Source organism: Salmo trutta, chromosome 13 (assembly GCF_901001165.1).
Source record: "Salmo trutta chromosome 13, fSalTru1.1, whole genome shotgun sequence".
Lineage (NCBI taxonomy): Eukaryota > Metazoa > Chordata > Actinopteri > Salmoniformes > Salmonidae > Salmo > Salmo trutta.
The window spans coordinates 31,327,949-31,349,791 of NC_042969.1; the positions used below are offsets into that span (position 1 = coordinate 31,327,949).

At 48.5% G+C, this 21,843-nt stretch overlaps 1 pseudogene; it reads right to left on the bottom strand.

Moving 5' to 3' along the window:
* Positions 1-217: 217 nt before the first annotated feature.
* Positions 218-11,915, bottom strand: LOC115206752 (vegetative cell wall protein gp1-like; annotated as a pseudogene).
* Between the last annotated feature and the right edge of the window lie 9,928 nt (positions 11,916-21,843).

Here is a 21,843-nt window from a genome sequence, read left to right on the forward strand (position 1 = left end):
CTGCTTTGCTTTATCTTGGCCAGGTCGCAGTTGTAAATGAGAACTTGTTCTCAACTAGCCTACCTGGTTAAATTAAGGTGAAATAAAATAATTTTTTTTAAAAACTCTCTCATCCTCTCCCTCCCCTTCTCCTCACCTCTCTCATTCTCTCCCTCCCCCTGCCTCACTTCTCTCCTCCCCCTCTCCTCACCTCTCTCATTCTCTCCCTCCCCCTGCCTCACTTCTCTCCTCCCCCTCTTCTCACCTCTCTATTTCTGGGGCTGGAGCTGGGAAAGGAGCTGGGGATGGACCTGGGGATGGACCTGGGGATGGAGCTGGGAACGAAGCTGGGGATGGAGCTGGGGATGGAGCTGGGAACGGAGCTGGGGCTGGGGCTGGAGCTGGGAACGGAGCTGGGAACGAAGCTGGGGATGGAGCTGGGGATGGAGCTGGGAACGGAGCTGGGGCTGGGGCTGGAGCTGGGAACGGAGCTGGGAACGAAGCTGGGGATGGAGCTGGGGATGGAGCTGGGAACGGAGCTGGGGCTGGGGCTGGAGCTGGGAACGGAGCTGGGAACGAAGCTGGGGATGGAGCTGGGGATGGACCTGGGAATGGAGCTGGGGATGGAGCTGGGAAAGGAGCTGGGGCTGGGGCTGGAGCTGGGAACGGTGCTGGGAATGGACCTGGGAATGGACCTGGGGATGGAGCTGGGAATAGAGCTGGGGATGGAGCTGGAGATGGAGCTGGGAATAGAGCTGGGGATGGAGCTGGAGCTGGGACCGGAGCTGGGAACGGAGCTGGGAGTGGAGCTGGGAATGGAGCTGGGGATGGAGCTGGGAATAGAGCTGGGGATGGAGCTGGGAACGGAGCTGGGAGTGGAGCTGGGAATGGAGCTGGGGATGGAGCTGGGAATAGAGCTGGGGATGGAGCTGGGGATGGAGCTGGGAATAGAGCTGGGGATGGAGCTGGAGCTGGGACCGGAGCTGGGAACGGAGCTGGGAGTGGAGCTGGGAATGGAGCTGGGGATGGAGCTGGGAATAGAGCTGGGGATGGAGCTGGGGATGGAGCTGGGGTTGGAGCTGGGGGGTGGGGGGCTGGGGTTGGAGCTGGGGATGGAGCTGGGGATGGAACTGGGGTTGGAGCTGGGGGGGGGCTGGGGTTGGAGCTGGGAATAGAGCTGGGGATGGAGCTGGGGATGGAGCTGGGGTTGGAGCTGGGGGGGGCTGGGGTTGGAGCTGGGAATAGAGCTGGGAATGGAGCTGGGGATGGAGCTGGGAATGGAGCTGGGGATGGAGCTGGAGCTGGGAATGGAGCTGGGGATGGAGCTGGGGATGGAGCTGGGAATGGAGCTGGGGATGGAGCTGGGGATGGAGCTGGGAATGGACCTGGGGATGGAGCTGGGAATGGAGCTGGGGATGGAGCTGGAGCTGGGAATGGAGCGGGGATGGAGCTGGGGATGGAGCTGGGGATGGAGCTGGAGCTGGGAATGGAGCTGGGGATGGAGCTGGGGATGGAGCTGGGAATAGAGCTGGGGATGGAGCTGGGAATAGAGCTGGGGATGGAGCTGGGGTTGGAGCTGGGGTTGGAGCTGGGGATGGAGCTGGGAATAGAGCTGGGGATGGAGCTGGGAATGGAGCTGGGGATGGAGCTGGGAATAGAGATAGGGATGGAGCTGGGGTTGGAGCTGGGGTTGGAGCTGGGGATGGAGCTGGGAATAGAGCTGGGGATGGAGCTGGGGATGGAGCTGGGAATAGAGCTGGGGATGGAGCTGGGGATGGAGCTGGGAATGGAGCTGGGGATGGAGCTGGGGATGGAGCTGGGGGGGCTGGGGTTGGAGCTGGGGGTGGAGCTAGGGAAGGGTTCCCAAGGACACATGCACACACACAGGGTGGAAATACTGTAATACACTGAACAAAAAAATAAACGCAACATGTAAAGTGTTGGTCTCATGTTTCATAAGCTGAAATAAAAGATCCCAGAAATGTTCCATATGCAGAAAAAGCACATTTGTTTACATCCCTGTTAGTAAGCATTTCTCCTTTGCCAAGATAATCCATATACCTGACAGGTGTGGCATATCAAGAAGCTGATTAAACGCCATGATCATTACACAGGGGCACCTTGTGCTGGGGACAATAAAAGGCCACTCTAAAATGTACAGTTTTGTCACACAGCCCAATGCCACAGATGACTCAAGTTTTGAGGGAGCATGCAATTGACATGCTGACTGCAAGAATGTCCAACAGAGCTGTTGCCAGATCATTTTATGTTAATTTCTCTACCATAAGCCACCTCCAACATTTTAGAGAATTTGGCAGAATGTCCAACCGGCCTCGGGACCGCAGACCTCATGTATGGCATGGTGTTTTGGTGAGCTGTTTGCTGATGTCAACATTGTGAACAGAGTGCCCCATGGTGGGGTTATGGTATCGGCAGGCATAAGCTACGGACAACAAACATAATTGCATTTTATCAATGGCATTTTGAATGCACAGAGATACCGTGACGAGATCCTGAGGCCTATTGTCCTGCCATTTATCTATCGCCATCATCTCATGTTTCAGCATGATAATACCCGGCCCCATGTCACAAGGATCTGTGCACAATTCCTGGAAGCTGAAAATGTCCTAGTTTTTCCATGGCCTGCATACTCACCATACATGTCAACCATTGAGCACGTTTGGGATGCTCTGGATCGACTTGTACGACAGTGTGTTCCAGTTTCCGCTAATATCCAGCAACTTCGCACAGCTATTAAAGAGGAGTGGGACAACATTCCACAGGCCACAATCAACAGCCTGATCAACCTTATGCGAAGGAGATGTGTTGCGCTGCATGAGGCAAATGGTGCTTACACCAGATATTGACTGGTTTTTTGATCCAACCCCTGACCTTTTCTTAAGGTATCTGTGACCAACAGATTCATATCTGTATTCCCAGTCATGTGAAATCCATAGATTAGGACCTAATGAATTTATTTAAATTGGCTGATTTCGTTATATGAACTGTAACTCAGTAAAATCTTAGAAATGATTGCATGTTGCGTTTCTATTTTTGTTCAGTATAGATATGATACAGGGCTCGGTGTGTCACTACTCACTGACAGGCTGGAAAGAGTAGAGTAGTGATGATATTACCCTTAATAGTGAGTGACAACACTAATGCAGACTGATTTGGCACAAGGCTGGTTTGGCATAATAGTTACGTAAATGGTGTTCGCAAAATGAGGAGAAGACAGGCGTTTATTACCCTTCACGACATCTCTGATCCTTTGGCTAGACGTCTCTTTATAAGGTGACAGTTATATACTGGTCCTCAATAACATCTCACTGGATCATGTATTTATTGTACCCTTCTCGTACCTGGCAGTTTGACTGAGAACACATTTCTGAGTCTAGTAAACAGCATTCTGGGTTCCCACACTGAACTGAGGCTGTAGCTCAGCCTCCCCTCCACTCCTCACTGCTCTAGTCCTCCTCTCTTCTCCCTTCCCCTCTCCTGCCCCCTTCTCTCCACTCCACTCCACTCCAAGAAGTAAGGATGGGGGAGGTACACAGAGAGAGCCAAGGGATAAAAATAGACACAGGGGTTTGGGTTGAGGGGTGCTGCTGTGTGAACACAAACACAAGTTGGATGAAGACCATGGGTTCCTATAAAACCTTTGAGGAGGGTTCTGGGCAGGGTGTGTGTTGTGTTTATGCTGCAGAATTCCTGGCATGGCCAAACATCATAGAACAGAGGAAAACAAGAGAGAGAACGAGAGAGAATGAGAGAGAGAGAGAGAGAGAGAGAGAGAGCAAGCGAGAGAGAGACATTTGAGGAGGGCTATATCTGACCTGAGAGAGAGAGGCTTACGGCAAAACAAACTTGAAATACTTAAAGGTGCCACACATAGAATTTCTCCCCCAAGTGGAAGCTAGGTGAATTGCAACAGCACAAGACCGCATTTAAAAACAAATATACCCCCTCCCCTGCATCCCATTTCCCATAACATGGCGGAGACTATGGTGGAGACTCATGCTTAAGCTTTTTTCTTTCAGTTTTATTCAAACAGCTCTAAAAAAATGTTTTTTTTTATTGAAAATATATTTCACAGCAATTTAGATGGTACAGTGATTCCCTACACTGTTCAGTGCTTATTTTCTCACATAAACTGAAATTGATCGAACAGTGTATAATTGTTGTAACCAGGAAATGACAGAGTGATTTCTGTATTGGCTGCTTGGTTCGATTTTCACTAGATTACACAGCCACAGTCAAAACAGCATATCAATTTTGACAACAGAAAAAAGAAACGTCCCTTTTTCAGGACCCTGTCTTTCAAAGATAATTTGTAAAAATCCAAATAACTTCACAGATCTTCATTGTAAAGGGTTTAAACACTGTTTCCCGTGCTTGTTCAATGAACCATAAACAATTAATGAACATGCACCTGTGGAACGGTCGTTAAGGCACTAGCAGCTTGAAAACGGTAGGCAATTAAGGTCACACTTATGAAAACATAGGACACTAAAGAGGCATTTATACTGACTCTGAAAAACACCAAAATAAAGATGCCCAGGGTCCCTGCTCATCTGTGTGAACGTGCCTTAGGCATTCTGCAAGGAGTTATGAGGACTGCAGATGTGGCCAGGGCAATAAATTGCAGTGTCCATACTGTGAGACGTCTAAGACAGGGCTACAGGGAGACAGGACAGACAGCTGATCGTCCTCGCAGTGGCAGACCACATGTAACAACACCTGCACAGGATCGGTACATCAGAACATCACACCTGCGGGACAGGTACAGGATAGCAACAACAACTGCCCGAGTTACACCAGGAACGCACAATCCCTCCATCAGTGCTCAGACTGTCTACAATAGGCTGAGAGAGGCTGGACTGAAGGCTTACAGGCCTGTTGTAAGGCAGGTCCTCACCAGACATCACCAGCAACAATGTCGCCTATGGGCACAAACCCACTGTCGCTGGACCAGACAGGACTGGCAAAAAGTGCTCTTCCCTGACGAGTCGCGGTTTTGTCTTACCAGGGGTGATGGTCGGATTTGCGTTTATCGTCAAAGGAATGAGCGTTACACCGAGGCTTGTACTCTGGAGCGGGATCGATTTGGAGTTGGAGGGTCCGTCATGGTCTGGAGCGGTGTGTCACAGTATCATCGGACTGAGCTTGTTGTCATTGCAGGCAATCTCAACGCTGTGCGTTACAGGGAAGACATCCTTCTCCCTCATGTGGTACCCTTCCTGCAGGTTCATCCTGACATGACCCTGCAGCATGACAATGCCACTGCTCGTTCTGTGCGTGATTTCCTGCAAGACAGGAATGTCAGTGTTCTGCCATGGCCAGCAAAGAGCCCGGATCGCAATCCCATTGAGCACGTCTGGGACCTGTTGGATCAGAGGGTGAGGGCTAGGGCCATTCCCCCCAGAAATGTATGGGAACTTGCAGGTGCCTTGGTGGAAGAGTGGTATAACATCTCACAGCAAGAACTGGCAAATCTGGTGCAGTCCAGGAGGAGGAGATGCACTGCAGTACTTAATGCAGCTGGTGGCCGCACCAGATACTGACTGTTACTTCTGATTTTGACCCTCCCCCTTTGTTCAGGGACACATTATTCAATTTCTATTAGTCACATGTCTGTGGAACATGTTCAGTTTATGTCTCAGTCATTGAATCTTGTCATGTTCATAAAAATATTTACACATGTTAAGTTTGCTGAAAATAAACGCAGTTGACAGTGAGAGGACATTTATTTTTTTGCTAAGTTTATTATGGACATTTTCTGAAATGATAACGCAAGAATTCTAGAAAATCCAATGTGTAGCACCTTTAAGAGTATTTGGAGGTCTGCTGAAAGTATTTGATATCTGTATCTGATCTGGCTCTGGTGATATCTGTATCTGACCTGGGTCTGGTGATATCTGTATCTGATCTGTGTCTGATGATATCTGTATCTGATCTGTGTCTGATGATATCTGTATCTGATCTGGGTCTGGTGATATCTGTATCTGATCTGGGTCTGGTGATATCTGTATCTGATCTGGGTCTGGTGATATCTGTATCTAATCTGGGTCTGGTGATATCTATATCTGATTTGGGTCTGGTGATATCTGTATCTGATCTGGGTCTGGTGATATCTGTATCTGATCTGTGTCTGATGATATCTGTATCTGATCTGGGTCTGGTGATATCTGTATCTAATCTGGGTCTGGTGATATCTGTATCTGATCTGGGTCTAGTGATATCTGATCTGAGTCTGGTGATATCTGTATCTGACCTGGGTCTGATGAAATCTGTATCTAATCTGGGTCTGGTGATATCTGTATCTGATCTGGGTCTGGTGATATCTGTATCTGATCTGGGTCTGGTGATATCTGTATCTGACCTTGGTCTGGTGATATCTGTATCTGACCTGGGTCTGGTGATATCTGTATCTGATCTGGGTCTGGTGATATCTGTATCTGATCTGGGTCTGGTGATATCTGTATCTGATCTGGGTCTGGTGATATCTGTATCTGATCTGGGTCTGGTGATATCTGTATCTGATCTGGGTCTGGTGATATCTGTATCTGATCTGGGTCTGGTGATATCTGTATCTGACCTTGGTCTGGTGATATCTGTATCTGACCTGGGTCTGGTGATATCTGTATCTGACCTTGGTCTGGTGATATCTGTATCTGACCTGGGTCTGGTGTGAGTCTGACCCTGGGGAAAGAAAGAACGGGATGGGAAGGATAGAAGGAAAGGATGAGTGTGGGTGGTCATCTCTGGTTTGGTTCTGGATGCCGGGTTGTGGAGGGGGTTTTATTAATAGCCATAATCCGGAACATTCAATCTATTTTGGGACTTTTAGACTCCTAGCACAGTGGGGTGTGACCTGGTCTTCATGCAGTCCCTCTCGGACCCTGGCCATCCGCATGGATGTGGCTTCCAACCCCAGCCCCAGAGATGATGATGATTGCTCTGTTTTGCCGTTCCAGCCAGCATGGTCATACCTGTGGTTTGGATGGAAGATGAAGCAATTAGCAAACTGAGGATAAGTGTTTATGGTGTGAAAACCAGCCATGGAACTAAACCGGTCTTTGTTAACTGGGGGGGGGGGTCCATGTAGAACCCTTTCTACAGAGGGTCCTACGTGGAACCAAAAAGGGTTATCCCATGGGGACAGCCGAAGAACCCTATTGGAACACTTTTTTCTAAGAGTGTATGTTGGAGAGCGATATCCTGGGGAAGGGAGGGGGACTGTGTCACGGGGGATGTGGCTGTGTATAGAGAGGAAGCGGTAGACATGCACGGTGGTGGGAAATATGTGGTAATTATTGTCTTCACTACCGGCCATCTGTCATCTGCAGCCTCCCAGCTATTTACTGCCCCTGCATTCCTTAGACTGCTGGGACCCCACAGTGTGTGTGTGTGGGCGTGTGCATGTGTCTGTGTGGTGGATTGAACGGAACGCTGTGGTTATGTCTGTGTGGTGGATGGGATGAGGTTGTATGTTGAGGAGAGGTGAAGAGAGGAGAAGAGAAGAGAGGAGGAGAGCAGAAGAGAGGAGAAGAGACGAGACGAGAGGAGAATACCATCTATGTAGGAGAGAAGGCATGACTATCTTTCTCTCCATCTCATGGTTCACATAGTCTCTGTTGTCTGCTGTTCCTTTGTGGCGTTATTTACATAGTTCAGAGACGCAGCTATTCAGTGTATAAACAAATATAACTTTCTGTGTTTACGTGTTGTGAGTATGTTGGAGTTCAATGTTCTGGTTGTAATGATGTGTTAACGATTGGATGAATTAAACACTTTTGAACTTTGGACCAGATCAGGGGTGGAATTGGACCAGAAATCGGCCCTGGCATTTCTAACACACTGCCCAAATCTTCCCTTGAGGCCCTCATTATTAGGCAAACAATGGTAATTTTCTGCAAAATCACCAATTTGGATTGGCCCACTTGGTTAAAGTTGGTCCGCCCATCTGGCATTTGCCAGAATTGTCCTACAACCAGTCCGTCCCTGGACCAGACAGAAGAACAGGCCTCTGTGAGGTGGGCAGGCTGCTGCATCTGCTGTTGTTAAGGGTGTGTACTGGAGGCGAAGTCAGGTGCAGGAGAGCAGAGTGTAGTGAACAGGCACACTTTTTATTCCGGTCCAACGACAGCACAAAAATACATAAATGTGCCCATAGACAAAAGTATGGCGCGTAACAATACCCACATAACATAAATACAATTTCACACAAAGACATGGAGGGGAACAGAGGACTAAATACATGCAGTGTGATTAGGGAATGAAAACCAGGTGTGTATGGAACAAGACAAAACAAATGGAAATATGAAAAATGGAGTGGCAATGGCTAGAAAGCCGGTGACGTCGATCGCCGAACGCCGCCCGAACAAGGAGAGGAGCCGACTTCGGCGGAAGTCGTGACAGTACCCCCCTTGACGCGCGGCTCCAGCGGCGCGCCGACACCGGCCTCGGGGACGACCCGGATGGCGAGGCGCAGGGCGATCCGGCTGGCGACGATGAAACTCCCGCAGCAGATCAGGGTCCAAAACATCCGCAACCGGGACCCAGCACCTCTCCTCCGGACTGTACCCCTCCCACTCCACGAGGTACTGAAGGCCCCCCGCCCGACGCCTCGAATCCAGGATGGAACGAACGGAGTATGCCGGGACCCTCTCGATGTCCAGATGGGGCGGAGGAATCTCTCGCACCTCAGACTCCTGGAGCGGACCAGCCACCACTGGCCTGAGGAGAGACACATGGAACGAGGGGTTAATACGGTAATCGGAGGGAAGCTGTAACCTGTAACACACCTCGTTCACCCTCCTCAGGACTTTGAATGGCCCCACAAACCGCGGACCCAGCTTCCGGCAGGGCAGGCGGAGGGGCAGGTTTTGGGTCGAGAGCCAGACCCGGTCCCCGGTGTGAACACCGGGGCCTCACTGCAGTGACGGTCCACGCTGGTCTTTTGGCGCAGCGCGGCTCGCTGGAAGTGAACATTGGCGGCCTCCCATGTCTCCTCCGCGCGCCTGAACCAGTCGTCCACCGCAGGAGCCTCGGTCTGTCCCTGATGCCACGGTGCCAGAACTGGCTGGTACCCCAATACGCACTGAAAGGGGGAGAGGTTAGTGGAGGAGTGGCGGAGCGAGTTCTGCGCCATCTCGGCCCAGGGCACGAATGCCGCCCACTCCACCGGCCGGTCCTGGCAATAGGACCGCAGAAACCTGCCCACATCCTGGTTGACTCTCTCTACCTGCCCGTTACTCTCGGGGTGAAAACCCAAGGTGAGGCTGATCGAGACCCCCAGACGTTCCATGAACGCCTTCCAGACTCTCGATGTGAACTGGGGACCCCAATCAGACACTATATCCTCAGGCACCCCGTAGTGCCGGAGACGTGAGTAAACAGGGCTTCCGCAGTCTGTAAGGCTGTAGGAAGACTGGGCAGAGGGAGGAGACGACATGACTTAGAGAAACTATCCACAACGACCAGGATCGTAGTGTTTCCCTGTGAAAAAGGAATATCGGTTAGAAAATCCACCGACAGGTGTGATCAAGGTCGTTGTGGAACAGGTAAGGGATGTAGCTTACCTCTGGGCAGGTGTCTCGGAGCCTTACACTGGGCACACACCGAGCAGGAGGAAATATAAACCCTCACGTCCTTTGCCAAGGTGAGCCACCAGAACTTCCCAGTCAGACAGCGCACCGTCCGACTGATCCCCAGATGACCAGCGGAGGGTGACGTGTGGGCCCAATAGATCAACTGGTCACGGACAGCAGACGGAACATACATACGCCCGACAGGACACTGGAGGGGAGCGGGCTCTGTACGTAACGCCTGCTCAATGTCCGTGTCCAGCTCCCACATAACCGGCGCTACCAGTCAGGAGGCCGGGAGTATGGGGGTGGGATCCAGGGGCCGCTCCTCTGTGTCATACAGCCGGGACAGTAAGTCTGCCTTCATATTCTGGGAACCTGGTCTGTAGGACAGGGTAAACACAAAACGGGTAAAGAACATGGCCCACCTTGCCTGACGAGGATTCAGTCTCCTCGCTGCCCGGATGTACTCCAGGTTGCGGTGGTCAGTCCAGATGAGGAAAGGGTGTTTAGCCCCCTCAAGCCAATGTTTCCACGCCATCAAGGCTTTAACCACAGCCATCAGCTCCCGGTCCCCCACATCATAGTTATGCTCCGCCGGGCTGAGCTTCTTCGAGAAGAAAGCACAGGGGCGGAGTTTCGGTGGCTTACCCGAGCACTGTGAGAGCACGGCTCCTATACCAGCCTCGGATGCATCCACCTCCACTATGAATGCCAAAGAGGGATCCGGATGGGCCAGCACGGGAGCCGAGGTAAACAGAGCTCTTAGGTGCCCAAAAGCCCTGTCTGCCTCAGCCGACCACTGCAACCATTCAGGACTCCCCTTCAGCAGTGAGGTAATGGGAGCAGCCACCTGGCCAAAACCCCGGATAAATCTCCGGTAGTAATTGGCAAACCCTAAAAATCTCTGCACCTCCTTTACCATGGTGGGAGTCGGCCAATTACGCACGGCTGCAATGTGGTCACTCTCCATCTCCACCCCTGATGTGGAAATGCGGTACCCTAGGAAGGAGACGGCCTGCTGAAAGAACAGGCATTTCTCGGCCTTGATGTACAGGTCATGCTCCAACAGTCGTCCAAGTACCCTGCGCACCAAGGACACATGCTCGGCGCGTGTAGCGGAGTATATCAGAATGTCATTGATATACACCACTACACCCTGCCCGTGCAGGTCCCTGAAAATCTCGTCTACAAAGGATTGGAAAACTGATGGAGCATTCATCAACCGGTACGGCATGACGAGGTACTCATAATGCCCTGAGGTGGTACTAAACGTTGTCTTCCACTCGTCTCCCTCCCGGATACGCACCAGGTTATACGTTCTCCTGAGATCCAGTTTAGTTAAGAAGCACGCCCCGTGCATTGACTCAATCGCCATGGTGATAAGAGGTAGCGGGTAACTGTACCTCACCGTGATTTGATTGAGACCTCGATAGTCAATGCACGGGCGCAGACCTCCATCCTTCTTCTTCACAAAAAAGAAACTGGAGGTGACGGGTGAAGTGGAGGACCGAATGTACCCCTGACGCAGGGATTCAGAGACATATGTCTCCATAGCCACCGCCTCCGCTTGCGACAGGGGATACACGTGACTCCTGGGAAGCGCAGCGTCTGACAGGAGATTTATTGCACAATCCCCCCGTCGATGAGGTGGTAATTGAGTCGCCTTCTTTTTACAGAAGGCGAGAGCCAAATCGGCATATTCTGGGGGGGATGCGCATGGTGGAGACCTGGTCTGGACTTTCCACCGTGGTAGCACCAACGGAAACCCCTACACACCTCCCCGAGCACTCTCGCGACCACCTTGTTAGAGCCCTCTTTTGCCAGGAAATGGTGGAGTTATGATGAGCCAACCAGGGAAGGCCTAGTACCACGGGAAACGCAGGACAGTCAATGAGGAAGAGACTGATTTTCTCCTCGTGACACCCCCTGCGTCTCCATGGCCAGGGAGATGGTGCCCTCCCTGATTAGCCAGGACCCTAATGGTCGACTATCCAGAGCGTGTACCGGGAAAGGTCTAACTACAGGAATAATGGGGATCCCTAAACTAAGGGCCAACGCTCTGTCGATAAAATTCCCAGCTGCACCTGAATCGACGAGCGCCTTATGCTGGGAATGCGGGGAAAACTCAGGGAAACAAACAGGTACAAACAGGTGGTCAACAGAGGACTCTGGATGAGTGTGGTGCAGACTCACCTGGGGTGACGCCAGAGTGCCCTGCCTGCTGCCTCGACTCCCAGAGGGACCGACATGGCACCGACCGGCTTTGTGCCCTCTGCGGCCACAGATGGTGCACGTGATGGCCCCTCCTCCGGCCTCCATACGCACAGTCCCTCCCAACTCCATGGGCACCGGAGCGGGGGTGCTGGAAGATGGAACCGACAGGTGTCCGCGGGTGACCAGCAGGTTATCCAACCGGATGGACAAATCCACCAGTTGGTCCAAGGTGATGGTGGCATCCCTGCAGGCCAACTCACGTCGGACGTCCTCACGCAGGCTGTATCGGTAGTGGTCGATGAGGGCCCTGTCGTTCCAGCCTGTTCCAGCTGCCAAGGGCTGGAATTCCAGGGCGAACTACTGGGTGCTCCTCGTCCCCTGCCTCAAATGGAAGAGCCGTTTCCCCGCCGCTCTACCTTCGGGCGGATGGTCGAAGACGGCCCGGAAGCGGCGGGTGAACTCCTTGAAGTGGTCCAACGCCGCGTCTCCTTCTCCCCACATGGCGTTTGCCCACTCCAGAGCTCTCCCCGAGAGGCATGAGACGAGGGCGGACACTCTCTCCCTTCTCGAGGGAGCTGGGTGAATGGTGGCCAGGTAGAGGTCCAGTTGTAAAAGGAACCCCTGGCACTGTGCTGCCATCCCATCATACTCCCTGGGAAGGGAGAGACGCATCCCACTGGGACTGGCTCCGGATGGGACGGGTAGAGGTAACCCCGGTTATGCTGGTCGAGGCACTGGAGAGACTTCCTGTCTCTCCCACCGGCCCATGGTCTGGACAACGCGATCCATCATGGCACCAAGAAGATGGAACATTGCAGAGTGTTCCTGGACGCGCCCCTTGACTCCTCTAACCCGGGTACCTGCTCCTGCTGACTCCATGGTGGTGTGAAATTCTGTTAAGGGTGTGTACTGGAGGCAAAGTCAGGTGCAGGAGAGCAGAGTGTAGTGAACAGGCACACTTTTTATTCCGGTCCAACGACAGCACAAAAATACATAAATGTGCCCAAACACGGAACATAGACAAAAGTATGGCGCGTAACAATACCCACATAACATAAATACAATTTCACACAAAGACATGGAGGGGAACAGATTAATAAATACATGCAGTGTGATTGGGGAATGAAAACCAGGTGTGCAGGGAACAAGACAAAACAAATGGAAATATGAAAAATGGAGCGGTGATGGCTAGAAAGCCGGTGACGTCGATCGCCAAACGCAGCCCGAACAAGGAGAGGAGCCGACTTTGGCGGAAGTTGTGACAGCTGTTCTCAAAAGAGTATCTTCATGGCAACATAAGTTATATAATCTTATGTCATAAATCATAATGTCCTTGAGATACACAACATAAGAGAAAGGAAAAGTTTTTGGAAAGTATTCAGACCCCTTGACTTTTTCAACATTTTGTTACGTTACAGCCTTATTCTAAAATTGATTAAATTGTTCCCCCCCCCATCAATCCACACACAATGCCCAATAATGACAAAGTAAAAACAGGTTTTTAGAAATGTTTGCAAATGTATTAAATATAAAAACAGAAATATTACATTTACATAATTATTCAGACACTTTGCTTAGTACTTTGTTGAAGCCCCTTTGGCAGCGATTACAGCCTTGAGTCTTCTTGGGTATGACGCTACAAGGTTGGCACACATGTACTTGGGTAATTTCTCCCATTCTTCTCTGCAGATCCTCTCAAGCTCTGTCAGGTTGGATGGGGAGCGCTGCAGCACAGCTATTTTCAGGTCTCTCCAGAGATGTTTGATCGGGTTCAAGTCCGGGCTCTGGCTGGGCCACTCAAGGACATTCAGAGACCAGTCCCAAAGCAAATCCTGTGATGTCTTGGCTGTGTGCTTAGGGTCGTTGTCCTGTTGGAAGGTGAACCTTCACCCTCAGTCTGAGGTCCTGAGCGCTCTGGAACAGGTTTTCATCAAGGATATCTCTGTACTTTGATCCGTTCATCTTTCCCTTGATCCTGACTAGTCTCCCAGTCCCTACAGCTTAAAATTCTTGATGGCACAGCATGATGCTGCCACCACCATGCTTCACTGTAGGGATGGTGCCAGGTTTCCTCCAGATGTGATGCTTGTCATTCAGGCCAAAGAGTTCAATATTGGTTTCATCAGACCAGAGAATCTTGTTTCTCATGGTCTGAGAGTTCTTTAGGTGCCTTTTGGCAAATTCCAAGTGGGCTGTCATGTGCCTTTTTCTGAGGAGTGGCATCCGTCTGGCCACTCTACTATAAAGGCTTGATAGGTGGTGTGCTGCAGAGATGGTTCTCCTATCTCCACAGAGGACCTCTGGAGCTCTTTCAGAGTGACCATCGGGTTCTTGGTCACCTCCCAGACCAAGGCACTTCTCCCCCGAATGCTCAGTTTGGCCTGGCAGCCAGCTCTTCCGTTTAAGAATGATGGAGGCCACTATGTTCTTGGGGACCTTCAATGCTGCAGAAAGAAGCTCTATGGACAAGTCCTTCGACCTAATGGCTTGGTTTTTGCTCTGACATGCACTGTCAACTGTGGGACCTTATATAGACAGGTGTGTGCCTTTCCAAATCATGTCCAGTCAATTGAATTTACCACAGGTGGACTCCAATCAAGTTGCAGAAACATCTCAAGGATGATCAATGGAAACAGGATGCACCTGAGCTCAAGTTTGAGTCTCATAGCAAAGGGTCTTAATACTTATGTAAATAAGGTATTTCTGTTTTTTATTTTTAATACATTTTCCAAAAAAATCAAAAAACCTGTTTTCGCTTTGTCATTATTGGGTATTCTGTGTAGATTGATGAGGGGGAAAAAACTATGTGATACATTTTAGAATAAGGCTGCAACATAACAAAACGTGGAAAAAGTCAAGGGGTCAGAATACTTTCCCGAATGCACAGTGCCTTTGTGTATGCACAGTGTATTCAGACCCCTTGAATTTTGCCACATTTTGTTATGTTACAGCCTTATTCTAAAAGGGATTAAATAAAACAATTTCCTCAGCAATCTACGCATTCGGTCATGTAGTTTCATCTCTCTGTTCTCCTCTAAATCGTCATTAGTTCCTTTAGCATAATCATCATGAAATTAGATTGTCTCATATCTCATATGTTCTGTGAGAAAGTTTTATGTCTACTCTGTTCTTCACAGAGACAGACAGACACAGACAGACACACAGACACACACACACAGACAGACACACACACACACAGACAGAGACAGATGTGGCCTGCCATAATATACAAGAGTAGAGTCTCTGAGACATATTTTATAGAGCTGTGAAAAATACTTTCACTGAGCGACACAAACACATAAACTCACCACTCAGTCACTCAAAGAGCTGGTGTGTGTGTGTGTGCATTTGTGTATGTGTGTGTGTGTGGTAGTAAAATCCCAGTCATCTTGTGCCTGAGTGTTGATTTTATTGCAACCCCAGTCCATAAACTACCAGCTCTCACAGTCTCACGTCAGAACTAGACATTCATCCATGTTTCTCAAACTTGAAATGTCAAAGTTGTTCCAAATGTCAAATTTCAAAGTGTTTAATGATAAGTTTAGGCATTAACTACTAATTAAGTTTTGGGTTAAGGTTTGAGATAGGGTTAAAACAAAAATATAAAAAACCCTTAGCAAAACCGAAATTTACTTAGAAGTTATGTCGCTAACTGTTGCCCCTAGTGTCTGGTTTCCACATCATTTCCTGACAGACTCAGACACGGATAGACGTCGAATACTGACTTGTATCATGGGTGACCTGCCTGCTATAAAAGCACACTAATGTATGTTGATGTGCTCCTCACCGGCCAGTCACTACACTCTAGCTGGCCAACCGTGCTACTTTGTTCATGTGCGTGTGGGGGTGATTATGTGGCCTATGAGGTTTGGCAGGTTTTGCTTCTATACAACGCACTGCAGTGGACCTTGTGTGGGTTTTATTGACACGTGTGTTTGTGAGTGAACTTGTTTAATTTGTTGTTAAGCACCACATATGGTCTTTAAGTATCACTTTTCTTCTTTGCAGTATTCCTAGAATAACAGATCCCTAGAAAACACTCTACGTTTGCTGGAAATGATCTGAAACTGCAACAAGAAGTGCTTTCTAGGTAAAGCCTGAGAAGGGACAATATCTACTTGGAAAGCGAGTCACTAGGTATTTAAAGGGGCAATCTGCAGTTGCTACATTCATTTATGGAATTATAAATTAATGATATGTACTCATTGATTTTTGACGAATATCTCATAAATGCCTCATGAGCTTAGTTCAGCTGTCGTACCCCATCAGAACCCAAAATATAAGCTTGTTTTACTCCATTCTTTGTAAACAAAGTAAATGTAAACAAACAGTGTATAGCCTCAAAACATTGTTCAAACTATCATGTTGATATCATGGACGGTTAGCCAGCTTGGTCTATGAATCTGAGAGTAGTTAAATTATTTTCCAGCCCAATCCCTCAGCTTTTTACCGAAATAGTGGCAGGGACAATGCTTTGATAATGTAGATTTCCCTTTTAAAGCACCACAATGTTAAACATGAGACAGAGAGGGAGATGGAGAGAGAGAGATTGAGAGGGCGGGAGATGAAGAGAGGGCGAGAGAAGTAGATGGAATGAGAGAAGGAAATGTGGAGAGAGAGAGAGAGAGAGAGAGAGAGAGAGAGAGAGAGAGAGAGAGAGATATGGGGATACAAGGTAGCAAGGGTGTTGTTCACGGAGCAGAGATGAATGATCATGAGAGAGAGAGAGTCTGCTTGAGTTTGCGTGTGTGTGCATGTTTTCATGTGTGAGTGCATGCGTCACCTTCTGCCAAATCGTTTGGAATGTGACTGGTCTCTCACCTAACTGGGCCACTCAACGCTAAACTGCTAACCTCTAGCCTCCTCGTGTACACACACACACGCACACACACCACACACACACACACACACACCACATACACACACACCACACGAACACTTCCATCCACCCAACGCAGACATCTAGCTTCAGACAACTCTGACAATGTACAAACATTGTCATTTTTATATGCAGGCCCAAAACATTACACAAAATGCAGGTATTTTAGGTAAATTGTTGTATTATTTTTAACACTGTAATTAGCCTTAATTGTAAGCCGGCTTGTGAGGTAAAGAAGGCTGAGACATTCCACTGGTTATTATGGTTTCAGCAGGCCTGATGTGGGATTTCAGAAGCTATGCCTATGTCACAACATAGGGACACTGAATCACTCATCAAAATACAGACACACACACACACACACACACACTTAATGGAGACGTTCTTTTCTATGTATTAGGTATGTATTACTATGTATTACTTGTTGATATTTGTCACGTCCTGACCAGTAAAGGGGTTATTTGTTATTGTAGTTTGGTCAGGACGTGGCAGGGGGTGTTTGTTTTATGTGTTCCGGGGTTTTTTGGTATATGTTCTATGTTAGTGTATTTCTATGTTCAGTCTAGTCTTTTTTATTTCTATGTTTAGTTCATTGGATTGACCTTCAATTGGAGGCAGCTGTTCCTATGTTATAGGGGTGTTTTTGTAATGGGATTTGTGGGTAGTTGTCTCCTGTTTTGTGTCTGTGCACCTGACAGGACTGTTTAGTGTCGTTCGTTGTTTTGTATACGTGATTTGTTTGTTTTTCCTTCTTTTGATTTAATAAAAAAGATGAGTATACACGTTCCCTCTGCACCTTGGTCTAATCCTTACGATGCCCGTTACAATATTGCTGTACTGTCTGAACTAGAAGCACAAGCATTTCACTACACTCGCAATAACATCTGCTAACCACGTGTATGTGACAAATAAATTAGATTTGATTTGATTCTGGCCAGTTGGGCAGAGAAGGAGAGAATCTGGCCACCTCTGTCATGCCTTCCTCAATGGAACATTCCATGTGTGCTGCCCTCCAACATTACCCTGCCCTGTGATGGATAGTGGAAAATAAGGACTGGGTCAAAATACCACCACTGACTGGGTGAATATACCGCCACTGACTGGGTCAATATACCTCCACTGACAGGGTGAATATACCACCACTGACTGGGTCAATATACCTCCACTGACTGGGTCAATATACCACCACTGACTGAGTCAAAATACCACCACTGACTGGGTCAATATACCTCCACTGACTGGGTCAATATACCTCCACTGACTGGGTCAATATACCACCACTGACTGGGTGAATATACCGCCACTGACTGGGTCAATATACCACCACTGACTGGGTCAATATACCACCACTGACTGGGTCAATATACCACAACTGACAGGGTGAATATACCACCACTGACTGAGTCAATATACCACAACTGACTGGGTCAATATACCTCCACTGACTGGGTCAATATACCTCCACTGACTGGGTCAATATACCTCCACTGACTGGGTCAATATACCACCACTGACTGGGTCAATATACCACCACCGACTGGGTCAATATACCACAACTGACAGGGTGAATATACCACCACTGACTGAGTCAATATACCACCACTGACTGGGTCAATATACCACCACTGACAGGGTGAATATACCACCACTGACTGAGTCAATATACCACAACTGACTGGGTCAATATACCACAACTGACAGGGTGAATATACTACCACTGACTGAGTCAATATACCACAACTGACTGGGTCAATATACCACCACTGACTGGGTGAATATACCTCCACTGACAGGGTGAATATACCACAACTGACTGGGTCAATATACCACAACTGACTGGGTCAATATACCACCACTGACTGGGTGAATATACCTCCACTGACAGGGTGAATATACCTCCACTGACTGGGTCAATATACCTCGACTGACTGGGTCAATATACCTCCACTGACGGTGAATATACCTCCACTGACTGGGTCAATATACCTCCACTGACTGGGTCAATATACCTCCACTGACTGGGTCAATATACCACAACTGACTGGGTGAATATACCTCCAATGACTGGGTCAATATACCTCCACTGACTGGGTCAATATACCACCACTGACTGGGTCAATATACCACAACTGACTGGGTGAATATACCTCCACTGACTGGGTCAATATACCTCCACTGACTGGGTGAATATACCTCCACTGACTAGGTGAATATACCTCCACTGACTGGGTCAATATACCTCCACTGACTGGGTCAATATACCACCACTGACTGGGTCAATATACCGCCACTGACTGGGTGAATATACCACCACTGACTGAGTCAATATACCTCCACTGACTGGGTCAATATACCTCCACTGACTGGGTGAATATACCTCCACTGACTGGGTGAATATACCTCCACTGACTGGGTCAATATACTACCACTGACTGGGTCAATATACCTCCACTGACTGGGTCAATATACCACCACTGACTGGGTCAATATACCACAACTGACTGGGTGAATATACCTCCACTGACTGGGTCAATATACCTCCACTGACTGGGTCAATATACCACCACTGACTGGGTCAATATACCACAACTGACTGGGTGAATATACCACCACTGACTGGGTCAATATCCCACAACTGACTGGGTCAATATACCTCCACTGACTGGGTGAATATACCTCCACTGACTGGGTCAATATACCACCACTGACTGGGTCAATATACCACCACTGACTGGGTCAATATACCACAACTGACTGGGTCAATATACCACCACTGACTGGGTGAATATACCTTCACTGACTGGGTCAATATACCTCCACTGACTGGGTCAATATACCTCCACTGACTGGGTGAATATACCTCCACTGACTGGGTGAATATACCACCACTGACTGGGTCAATATACCACCACTGACTGGGTCAATATACCACAACTGACTGGGTCAATATACCACCACTGACTGGGTGAATATACCTCCACTGACTGGGTCAATATACCTCCACTGACTGGGTCAATTTACCACCACTGACTGGGTCAATATACCACCACTGACTGAGTCAATATACCTCCACTGACTGGGTCAATATACCTCCACTGACTGGGTCAATATACCTCCACTGACTGGGTGAATATACCTCCACTGACTGGGTCAATATTCCACCACTGACTGGGTCAATATACCTCCACTGACTGGGTCAATATACCTCCACTGACTGGGTCAATATACCTCCACTGACTGGGTCAATATACCTCCACTGACTGGGTGAATATACCTCCACTGACTGGGTCAATATACCTCCACTGACTGGGTCAATATACCTCCACTGACTGGGTCAATATACCTCCACTGACTGGGTCAATATACCTCCACTGACTGGGTCAATATACCACCACTGACTGGGTCAATATACGTCCACTGACAGGGTGAATATACCTCCACTGACTGGGTCAATATACCTCCACTGACAGGGTGAATATACCTCCACTGACTGGGTGAATATACCTCCACTGACTGGGTCAATATACCTCCACTGACTGGGTGAATATACCTCCACTGACTGGGTCAATATACCACCACTGACTGGGTCAATATACCTCCACTGACTGGGTCAATATACCTCCACTGACTGGGTGAATATACCACCACTGACTGGGTCAATATACCTCCACTGACTGGGTCAATATACCTCCACTGACAGGGTGAATATACCACCACTGACTGGGTCAATATACCTCCACTGACTGGGTCAATATACCACCACTGACAGGGTGAATATACCTCCACTGACTGGGTCAATATACCTCCACTGACTGGGTCAATATACCTCCTTTGACAGGGTGAATATACCACCACTGACTGGGTGAACATACCACCACTGACTGGGTCAATATACCACAACTGACTGGGTCAATATACCACCACTGACTGGGTCAATATATCACCACTGACTGGGTCAATATACCTCCACTGACTGGGTCAATATACCTCCACTGACAGGGTGAATATACCTCCACTGACTGGGTCAATATACCTCCACTGACAGGGTGAATATACCTCCACTGACTGGGTCAATATACCTCCACTGACTGGGTGAATATACCACATCTGACTGGGTCAATATACCACCACTGACTGGGTCAATATATCACCACTGACTGGGTCAATATACCTCCACTGACTGGGTCAATATACCTCCACTGACAGGGTGAATATACCTCCACTGACTGGGTCAATATACCTCCACTGACTGGGTCAATATACCACCACTGACAGGGTGAATATACCTCCACTGACTGGGTCAATATACCTCCACTGACTGGGTCAATATACCTCCACTGACAGGGTGAATATACCACCACTGACTGAGTCAATATACCACCACTGACTGGGTGAATATACACTGTACAGTGCATTCGGAAAGTATTCAGACCCCTTGTAAAAGGGTGTGTAACTGGTGGCAGGGGGTCAGACGCAGGAGAGCAGAACTAGGTAGAACTAGCAGCTTAATCCAGAAACAAACGGCATAAAAATACAACATAATATGGGTACAAAAACCCGACGCACACCAGTAAACATGTGCACTTACAACAAACAATTCCATACAAAGACATGGGGGGGAACAGAGGGTTAAATACACAACAAATAATGAGGGAAATGGAAACCAGCTGTGTAGGAAAACAAGACATGGCTAGAAGACCGGTGACACCAACCGCCGAACGCCGCCCGAACAAGGAGAGGAAACGACTTTGATGGAAGTCGTGACACCCCTTGAGTTTTTTCACATTTTGTTACATTACAGCCTTATTCTAAAATGGATTAAATTAATGTTTTTCCTCACCAATCGACACACAATACTCCATATTAGCAAAGTGAAAATAGGTTTTTACATTTTATCAAATGTATTAAAAATAAAAAAAATATATACCTTTGCATAAGCATTCAGACCCTTTGCTATGAGACTCCAAATTGAGCTCAGGTGCATCCTGTTTCCATTGATCATCCTTGAGATGTTTCTACAATTTGATTGGAGTACACCTGTGGTAAATTCAATTGATTGGACATGATTTGGAAAGGCACACACCTGTCTATATAAGGTCCCACAGTTGTCAGAGCAAAAACCAAGCCATTAGGTCAAAGGAATTGTCCGTAGAGCTCCGAGACAGGATATTTTCAAGG